Genomic DNA, 11,439 nt, shown 5'->3' with positions numbered 1-11,439 from the left:
GACCTGCCCAAGGAGGGAGATGCAAAGGTATATTGCCACAATTGAGGTTGTGTGAACAAGGAAACCTGGGCCTCACCCAGCTTCTAGGAATTCCATCTCAAAATTCATCCTGACACAAGTCTGTAGCAGATGGTGAGTTCTTTCAGCATAAAGAGCCACTTACATTTCTCAAATGTACACATTAATTGTGAATGTCTTTAAAAGGTTCACATCCTTCTTCCAGTCATTCAACCCTCTTAGTGTGTATTCCTCAAATATATGTCTCCTTTGAAGAGCCTCTTTCAAAGAGAGGCATACTGTGAAACACTGTTTTGGGATCAGTATATCACATTGCTTAGGTTATTTGGGAGTGTAGAAATGTAACATAAATAAATATTGCAAGCTCAGAATTGTCTAAACTTTGATCATGAATTACAGTCTGCATTTTGGTCTGGAATATGTGAACTGGGTGATTCCTCATCAAGAACAAACTGAAACAACTCTTTCCTTCATCACTTCCTAGAACAGAAAGCATCCTAATTTACATTTCCACCTTAATTTATTTCACTCTGGCATCCTTACAATAAGCATATTTGAAGGACAGAAATTGGTGAATTCCAGTATGGAAACTAATTGCTAAAATCCAACAGGTTTTTCACTTCTCCAAATTGTGGGGCAATTCTCAGAGGCTTAAAATATTATAATATGGGTGCATTAAAATATAGATGGATATTCACACACACACATGCAGTTAAGTGTGAAAAATATGTGTCTCAGTATAGATTTTGGAAAGATCTTACATTAACACTTAACAAATGAATTCAGAAACCCAATGGAATTATGAGTAATCTTGTGAAGCTGGTACAGGCCAGAAATGAGTCCATGACAGCCTGAGGATGAATAGATGACAGAAGCAAGCCATGTTTGAGATCACCAGGGTTCCCTCAACAGCATCCCGCTGCTTGCCTCATGCTCCATTCTTGTTTGCGATTGCCGCACACTCGGGAAGCTCCAGACTCTTGTGCCAATTGGGCACTGATTGAATGGAGAGTGGTGCCAGGTTTCCCGGTATTTCCTAATCCACGCAACACTCCTGCACAGAATGAAGCAGGGCTGATGCTCATGGATAAAATCTGTGCAAATTAGGAGGTTTGCACAAATCTACCTGAACATCAGGAACGCGAGGAACAGAAGGACATGGTGGATGATTTGTGCATATTGTGTAGCTGTGTTTGTGCTCAATTTTATGTTTGGAGCTTTGAACAGGTCATGGTCCCATATTTTGCAAGGAAAAAGAACAGAGCAATCCTAAGTGGCTGGAGTGGGAAATAAAGAGGTGGATTCTTCATATTGAACGAAAATTCCCACAACTTGTTCAATACAAGGTTGTTTGTCTTGTTCTCGATTCCCAGTTTACTTTGTGAAAATTTCCGAATTCTTCCAAAGGGCAGAAATAGCCCAGCTTCAGTCTATGGAGGATATTTGCTCAGAGTTTGGGAGATGTTCCATCCCTGCCCACAAAGCAAGCAGTGATTGAGAACTCAAGTGGGAACCAGGTGCCAGATGAGCAGCAAGGCGATGTTTAGAGAATCTTAGCGATATTAAACATCACCCCTTCACTCCTCCCTGATTCTTACAATTTTGCATGAAACAGAGAGGGGCAGGACTAAAAGACAAGCAAAGAGAAGGACAGAGAGGGGGAGCACAAGAGTGAAGCAGTTCTCTTCTATTCTCCAGCCTTTCATTTAGAGGACTGAATTTCTGCTTTATATTATATTATATAATATACTTTATATTAAGCACACTTGCAGTTTCTGCAAGCACTACAATATAAGCTAACTTTCATCCTCACTTATCTAGCAAATGGAACAATCATTCAGAACTTATCAGCTGCAGCTAGTGTAGCCAATGGGGAGGGAAGATGGGAATTGTAGTCAGACAATGAATCAAGTGCCTTAGGTTCCACTCCTCTGTTTTAAGCAATAGAGAAAATATTTCCAGTTCAAAATAGAAAAGGCATTTTAGGGTGAATTTTTATCTCACCCAGTGTTCTGCTCCAAGAGAATTCTAGTTTTAATAGAGGCTCCTGAACAGCCTGCTTCTTGCAATGATGGACTGAATCTTTCTGCAAATATGTATTTAATATATGTCATAGCACTGACCTGTTGAGAAACTCAAGGCTGTACATCTTAACTTCACCATTTGCTATTATCTGCCATTTCCAGACCTCAACCTTTGCAGCTTATTTTGAAATGTTCCTCCTGCACATGGCGATGAATAATCCTTCTTCCAAATGTCAGTTAAGTGAATATCCAGCAAAAAAGGGGAGAAAGAGAGAGGGGACAGGGAGGGAGAAGGAGGAGGAGGAGGAGGAGAATTTTCAGCAAAAGACCCCCGCTCCCAGATGACAAAAAGGGACAGGGAGACTTGGCCAGTCCAGTTCTGCCACATTTCTATTTACCTGTACCCGAACCCATTCTATGCTGGTTTCATACAGATATTTTATTGCTATTTTATGTAGCTCTCTCCTAAATTGTACACATTTTTGCAGGCGTTCACCCATGTGTGCATGAACCTCTGAAATGCACAGATTTTCCTTTACACAATTTTAAAAACCACTCTTTTAATGATATTGGTGTCCTAACATTATCCTAATCTGCAAATGAATGTTGAAGTACCAGTGAGCTTGTGTGAATATAAAGGGGAAGCGAGATTGAGGCAATATGGTGTTTTTTGTGGACAACTCCATGAATATCTGAATAAACCCTGTTTGCCTTTTGATCTGAATGGTGCCATTTTTATAACAACAGCAACAGCAACAAGCCTGATTTGTGACTTCCAAATTCCTCAGATGTGATCCTTTCTACTTCTTTGGGAGCAAAAGATTGAATACAAATAAGTTTACAGTAGAGATGAATTTTCCCTTTTGTGCAGCTATGAATACTATATGGAATTGGCATAATGGAGCTGCAGTTAAGATGATGTACCAAATGGTTATTCCAATATTAGCTTTCAAAAGCAGGACCCTTTGATATGCCATCAAAAGTCCATCAAAGCATATGCACTCCCAACAAGTATATTTCAAATAGTTATTTCTGCATCTTTCAAGCTCTGGTAGGTTGTGAAGCTTTAACTCAGCTGGGGAACATTCCGTCGTCATATAGTTGTTTCTTGGTGGACTTGTTTTACCCAAGAAAGATAATTGAGATGCATAAGCTTTGCTACAAAACATGGCATGCTCTTGCATGTGGGCACAACAATAGATCCAGAGCTTTTTGAGCATAAGGCAATTAGAATGAGTGTCAGAGAAGGAAAACCTTGTTTATCACACTGCCTGTTTCAAAGCAGATCCTCACTCCTAGGACAAATTTGGTACATGGTGTGTGACAAAGACCGGGAAATGTGGCACCAATTGCCTGATATCAAAACAAAACTCTTACATGAGTGCATTTTAGATTGGGACAGGGGATTTCCCTGGAGATTTTATTAAGTCTCGGAAGACCCTGGTGTTAGTGTGACATGATACGATCATCTTTTTAAAGAAGTCAACCATTAAAATATCCATATTGAGTGCGGGCTGTTCAGTTGCCTGGATGACAGCTCCTTTGAACATGATCCATTCTGAGCAAAGGCTGAGGGGCCCATCCATGTGAAGTGGACTTAGGCTGCATTGGCCCAGTCATCTAGCCTATTGTGGCCCACTTTGAAATAACATGCCAGCATCGTGCCCTGGGGCATCGGACACATGGCATCCAGCTAGGCCTTGTCCATGGCCTTCACAGCCCCTTCCAACTCAACTCTTCTATGATTCTGTGTAACGTGGTGTCCAGCAGCAGCAGAGGGTTGGCTCTAATGGCCTTCATGGCCCCTTCCAACTCTACTATTCTATGATTCTATACCAGCATGTGAAAAGTATCAACACATGTGGGAATGAACCACTGCTGATGCCAGCATCACTTGTTCTGGTCATATTCCCATTGTTTAACGGTAATGCTGTGAGGAGCAAGCTGTAGCGACAGCAGCTGTAGTCTCTTCCCCAGAAGGAGACTTTTCTTTCTCCATCTATGCATGCCTTCTCCGTAAAGGGGCTGGGGGCTGGATTCCAGGGGAAATGGGTTCTGGATACCCGAAGGAGTACCTTCTTCCCTATGTACCTTCCCGCCCCTTGAGATCTGAGACAGAGGTCCTTCTCTGGGAGATCCCTTGAAAGACATTAGGGGAGTGAACACCTGGAGGATGGCCTTCTCTGTGGTGGCACCCCAACTGTGGAATGTGCTCCCCAGAGAAGTTCGCCTGGCACCAATGCTTTTTTCCTTTTTCCCTTTTTATTTTCCCACTATTTTAATTGCTAATTGTCTTAATTTGTGGTTTTATATTTATTATTGGATGTTGTGCTACTTTTATCTCTTTATCTTATTTTATTGGTGTTATTGTAAACAGTCCTGAGACATCAGTGATGGGATGGTATATAAAAGTTTTAAACAAACAAACACCTTTTGCATGTGTGTGTGTGAGAGAGGGAGTTAAAATCTCCTTTCCCAGAGTATAGCCATCCTGATCTGAATCAAGGGCATGCATAGTTACATTAGAATAGAAGTCAGGGCTCATCTACACAATTTGCACCAGAATGTGTTCCTTGGCCATGGGACCCTCCTTTCAGGAGAAGAGCTATTCTCAAGGGCCCACACTCTGCTGCTGAGGCAAGAGTGTGACTAGAAAATTTGTTGCTTCCTTTGGTACTAGCATGGTGGTGAACGTTGGGCCTTCTCAGGCAAAGGGATTTCTGAGAAGGAAGCATTGCTGCTGACAATGGGGCAAGGAAACTTGGAGGCATTAAAGGGTTTTGAGGTAGAGGCAGGGTGAGCTGAAGGGAATTTTTGTCCTCTTGATCTGTGGAAATCCCTGGAATAGGTGTTGTGTGATGGTGCCTCGTCACATGGTCCAGATAGTGATCCAAGTACTTAGGACTCTCTTATTGGCATGGAACTGTCTGAGTAGCACTGACCATGCAAGCCACGTTGGGAGTTCTCCTATTTTGAACTGGATCACTGGTTATTCTGGGTCCTAGTAGAATTGCACCTTCCTTGCAAGCCAAGTGTTGTAACCACTGCATGCCACCAAAGAGAATTCCAAGACTGTGCTCTGAGTAAAGAAGGATGCATCTATCTGTTTCTGGTCCATGGTAGTTTTGCATGGTTTCAGCGTAGGGCCAATTATCCCACTTCCATTCCAATCTGCAATGAATGACCAAAAGCAAACAACACTGCATTAAAGTTGCATTTTTATATAAACCGTTCCCCTTTCTATGCATTTTTCCTGCACAACTGTGGCTACAATTTGAACTTTGGTATGGAAGTTTTGCTATCATGCATACATTTTGAATTTCGCTTTTACCAATTTACAATCTGAGCTGAGCACTGCAGCACAAAATGTGGGAAAGTGCAGAAGTGGAAGGAAAACTGTGCTTCAAACAGCTTATTAGTCAGATCCATGCTCATTAGATAGCACCACACAAAACACTCCCTCAGCCCTCATTCTGGGTAAAAACAAAACAAAAATGTTCCTTATATGTAGCAAAGGGTTACTTTTTTTAAGGATTCAGCCCATCTGTTACCTGCTATTATTTAGCCATGGGGAAGTGCAAAACTCTGAAGACATATTTTCTGCTTCAACTCTTTCCCCGCCCCACTAGAAGGCAAAAATAATTAAAAAATAGCCATCAATTTCTGGTCACATTGAGGTCACTCTTCCTTCCTGCATATACTGTGTGTGTCAACAGTGAAAAGGGCATCCATTTATTCCAAGACAAAGCTGGGCTTTGTCTTCTGAATTGTGCAGCATGTGCCTACGATGCTTGAAGCTCCTGACAATTTGATTTGTAGGGTAGGAGTTTTATTGGTAGGAAATATTTTTTGAGTTGCCATAGGGAGGCCTCTCTGCACACGCAAAAGTGAAAGAGAAAGAAAGAGAGGGAATGAGATGAATGCACTTTATGTATTATCTATAGTCCTCCCAACACACAGCCCAACCTCCAAACACCATGATCTGTTTCATTGCACTGGTTTCCAGTCATTGGCCTTAACTCCAGAGAGACACACTTCACTGCAAATGCATTCCTTCCATAGCTGCCCTCTGATTAGGGCAGAAATAAACTTTGACACAAATTTCTGAACTGAAGTTGAGTAAGTGGGGAAGGCATTGACTGTTTAGTTCTTTCCCTTTGTAATATCATGCATCGGGATTTCCCTATATTATGAAATATGGGATAATCAGTCCATCTTTAATACATTTCACCTGTCCCTTTTGAGCTTCTTCTTGGCTTCTGTCAAAATTATTTAGACGTTTTTTTCCAGAGAAATTACATTCCAGTTTGCTTTTCACTGCACTGCCAGAAAAATCCAGAGACACTCAAGAGACGAATAGAAGAAAACTAGATCAGAACAAAGTCCTATCTAGTCTAACTGTCTGTTGCAGAGTCATTGTGCAGAAGCTCATGGGAAAAGCACAAGCAACAAAAGGCACATGGCACCCTTCCACTCCTGTTTCACATCGAATGGCATACAGAGCCATGCTCCCTCAGGTAGGAGAGGAAAGATTGTAGTGTTAGGCATGGGTGACACTACACTTGTGCTCAGTACACATTTGACACCTCACTGACTCAAGAGCTGAAAGCAGGGGAAATATTTTGCTCCGCTTTGCTCCACTCTGCTTCTTCTCTTCCCTTTGCTTTGCTTCACTTTGTTTATTGGAGCATTTTTGCAGCTTCAAATCTGAAGTAGGCTGTGATTTCCATGCAGCACCCCACCACTTAAAGCCAGGCATATTTGCATAATGTTCTGCCACAGTTTGTGTACATTGCAGCCATACTTTGTGCAGATTTGCCTGCTTCTAAAACAAATAAGCAAATTCACCAACTACAAAATGTGGCCCACTTTAGAAGTGGAGAACTGAATACTGCCTTGACTTCTATCGGAGTGATCTAGCACTGACACAGGGACCCTAGTCTGAACCAAAATGCTAAATTTAGAGTCCTCCCCTCTCAGCTGCTTATGTATGTGCCTCATTATTAATAAGAGCTGATCGCTTTAGCCTCCACAAAATTTGTCTAGGGTGTTGGGCCACTCTCAGAAATGTACATAAGTTTGTAATAATTTTTAGGACTTTCCTCAAAAAGTCTCAGATATCTTGGTTGAGAAGAAGGTCAAACATATTGAAACTAAGCTTTAGGTGGATTACAGCGTGGAAAAATGTAATCCAACAATGGAACGTGGGGACCAGTTTGTTCATTTATTTCTGTGACATACATACAAGAGTAAATCAAGCATCAAGGCTTTCTGCAATTTTGGTAGCAACTAATCTTTGGACCCATCCTTCATGGTTAGCAGCTGCACCACCACTGGTAGGGAGAAGGAAGAATTCTCCCAGTGAACTCAGGGCTTAAGTAAATTCAAATGAGCAGAGATACCTTGGAACATACTTTGCTTTTGGATCACTTTGGAGTGAGCCCAGAAACTAACCAATAAGTAATACAGATGTGTTACGTTTCTACATTGTCTTTGAAGATATTTAATCCAACTTGGAATTTGGGATGAGCAAAACATTGCTTTCCATTTAGTTCAAACAAAACAAAACAAAGAAAACAAAACAAAACTTCCCTGGTTCAACATATTTGGGTCAAAAGTATCTTGCCATTTTGAAAAAAAAAAAACATTGTACAAATTGAAAGTAACAGATTTACCACCTATGTCTAGGGTTTTTTGGTGGGTTGCTCTTGACTTGATCAGAATGCAAGTACATTGAATTACATTAGGGCTAACTCTGGATTTCTGCTTCTCTTTCTCTCTTACCTTGATAAGTTGCTCACCTTTAACAGCAAGCATAATAGGCCTCTCTGAACTGTAAATAACTCTCTCTCTCTTTCTGTGTATTTATTTATTTATTTATTTATTAAAATAATCTTATCTATGTTGTAAGCCGCCCCGATTATCTATGTTGTAAGCCGCCCCGAGGCTTCGGCAAATGGGGCGACATAAAAATGTTTTAATAAATAAATAAAATAAAATAAATAAAACATTTTTATGCCGCCCCATTCGCTGAAGCCTCGGGCGGCTTACAACAATAAGTTAAAAATAAATAACATTAAATTAAAAATATAAACATTAAAATTAAAAATACAAAAATAACAATATAAAATAAGCTGCCCTGGCCAGATAAAATCCAATAATATTAATAATTAAAATGCCGCTTAAATAAAAAGGTCTTTGCCTGGCGCCGAAAAACAAATAACAAATATGTGTGTGTGTGTGTGTGTGGCTGGGGCAGATCTGTAAGTATTTCATTTCAGATAATTCTTTAATAAGAATGTACCAGCATACACTACACACACAGAGAGAGAGAGAGAGAGAGGAAATCAGAAAGTTAAGAATTCTAGTACAGCTATGAATACTAACAATGGTATCTAGAAAAAAGCAAAACTTAGAGCCTCATCCATCTCTTCCCAGGAGAGACCAGCATATGAATTAAGCCTGGCTTCTCAAGAAAAACACTGAGGCACAGTTGGAGCATCAGACCCCAAAAATAATGTTAAGAAAGCACTAGTTGGATGCATTGGTTGGCTATTAAGCAGTTCAGAGAGCACGTGGCTTCTTGGATGTGCTGGAGGATGGTAGCATCTGAAGAGCCACCTGGAAACTCTTCAAAGTTTAGATAAAAAAATAGGAACAACAGCACAAAAAGAAAATAAGGGATCTTCTGGGAAGACAGTCCTAATTTCTTTAGAAGCATGGGAAACTGCTAATCCTGATTCATACCATTCATCCATCCAGCAGAGCACTGCAAATAGGATGCGCTGTGCAACCTAGTGCCTCCGGGTAGGTTCACCTGCTACTTCCAACATCCTCACTCCCCATCACCTGATCTACACTGACTGTCAGTGGCTTCCAAGCTTTCTAGCAAGAGTTTTTCCTACTTGAGATGCAGAAGGTTCAACCTGAGACCTTTTGCATCATAAGCATGTGAGCTGTGGACCTTAATGCTAGTAGGGTACTGGCATGCTGTTGCCATTAGTATTTAAAACAGAGTCAAAAGGATAAGAAATACAATTTGGAAGAATGTCACATACTGTCATAAAGAGTGGGACGTAGCACCTGCCATAAAGAGTGGGACTTAGAAACCAAAAAAATTAATCACCAGATCTGTCATGGAGGTTAATATGGATGAGATATTAAAAAGGAGAGGAGAGGAGCTTCTAAATAGCTAACCGAAGCCAAGCTGCTGTAAGGTCCTAGAGCATAGAAGCTCTCTGCATCTCTCTTTCGCTTCTATCCCCGTCACCAGTACAGGTAGATCTTTGGGAGATTTAAAATCCCTACATGACAAATTCGGAGACAGAACATTACGAGTAGAGAGAGAACACAGCTCATTTTAGAGAGATGCTGAAGAACTGTCAGAAGCCCAGTCATCCTTGGGAAGTAGCTGGCTGCCACTTTTCCAGCTCTTCCTGTCAGACCCAGTGCAAAGCACAGAGTAAGGATGCCCAAATGAGGGCAGAACCCAGAATGAAAAACGCATTCACTGAATTTCACAGTGTAATGCATGTCCTATTTCTCTGGACCTTGAAAGGCCCTGAATGTGTGTGGGTGTGTGTGCACAAATGTGTGAGAAAGTGTGCACGTCATGGTATATGTGTAAATAAACACACACACTAAATTTTAATTAACTCATCCAACAATTGGATGAGCCTGCCTGTTCATATGTGAAGAAATAATGTTTGCACCCAATAACTACATGCAGAAGCTTCCAAAATGTGTTGGGCAGAACAAATATTTCAGGACCTTTAAGGATCCTCTCAGTCTCTTTTCTATGGACTGTGGCTTCCATCAGCCCCAGCCTGCTTAATGCCCAGGCATGTTGGAATTGTAGTCCAAAACATAAGGAAGGCAATGGATCCAAGATGCTGTTCTAAAGGCTCCTGGCAGGGGTTTGAGGAGCCATGAACTGTTGAGGCTTCAGGGAGCAAAGTTCCCACTAATGTCCATTTGATACTCTTCAAAAGCCCCCTGGATACAATTCAGCCCAACATCAGTCTGACCTTAGAAGTAATTACCTGTGGAAAGTGGTGTGTGTGAGTTGTGTTAGCAATAATCTATTCCAGGTAAGATATAAAAGGCCTTTGTGTAAAATGATAGCTTCCACCTCATTTTGGAGCGAGGGTGCTTATGATGAGAAACACAGAGATAACAGGTACATCAAGAACACCTTCTGGAGTTCACTCACATTCACTTTGTCATGGACCAGCTCCCCACTTTACTTTTCATCTCCAATCCAAGCTGTAAATGATTGTGCTCTTGCATGTTCCCCTGGGACATTATAAGCTAGCATTTTCAGACACATTTACGAGGGAGATGCTAATCAGAGTTTAGATTAAACTGAAATTCCACAAAAATTAGGTGGAGGAGCCTATTAATACTGAAGGAAGCCATGATTAAAGATTTTCTAATGCAGTCCAAATTAATGAGGATTTAGCCATATGTATTGTGCAGTCACCCCATCAGCTCAAGAGACTCAATTTCACAATGCCCTTTTCATGAATTTATATTAACGGCATATTCATCAACTCTGTACTTGGAAAACACCCCAAATGTATACAGCTACCCCACCAAAGGAGAGAGAGAGAGAGAGAGAGAGAGAGAGAGAGAGAGAGAGAGAGAGAGAGAAAGATCAATTACAAATTCAGATTTCAGTCATGTATATGTAAACTCAGATATATAAGGGATTTGTGGTGTTCTGAAGGGTATAATAAATAAGGATCGTTATGCTGATGTCTTGCTAGACATTGGAGCTCTTTAAATGAATGAGACAACAAGAAACACTCCATGGACTCTGCTGGAACCAGACACTGTTCAGGTCCTCACTCAAGATACCATTTCTATCAATGGCTGTTCCACCTGGTTCTGGCTTGGGTAAGTGAGATATAGAGCCCTCTCCATCAGGTTAAGTTGTTGATTGGGTTGACATGACATGTTGATCCACCATTGTTTTGAAGTGACTTGGGTTTGTGTGTATTGGTTGAAGAGAGAGAATTTTACTTTTAAAGTGGGTTAAAATCCAGTTTATTATGCCCAGACAGCATAAATTCAAGTTATAATTTGTTCAAATTGTAGTGAGACTGTACCCTGATGTTCCTGTCTTAAAAAGTGCACACATTGCAACCTGCTTTAAAAACAGACTCCACCTCATGCTTTAGAGGCAAAGTCAGAGTCCCAAGGGTTTGAGATATTCCTTCTGGAAACCATGGAGAGATTATGTCAGTTGATAATACTGGGTGAGATGATCCATGCTCTGACCAGTTAAAGGAAACATCCATCCATCCATCCATCCATCCAGTACAATAAACTTTTGGAAACAGCACGAAGTAGATCAGATCATCCTAAATGGTTAAGAGGGGTCCATGTAACTGTC

This window comes from Varanus komodoensis, unplaced genomic scaffold (assembly GCF_004798865.1).
Source record: "Varanus komodoensis strain SLA01 unplaced genomic scaffold, ASM479886v1 scaffold18_3, whole genome shotgun sequence".
Lineage (NCBI taxonomy): Eukaryota > Metazoa > Chordata > Lepidosauria > Squamata > Varanidae > Varanus > Varanus komodoensis.
The sequence above is the reverse complement of the archived record's forward strand: the minus strand, read 5'-3'. Positions refer to the sequence as shown.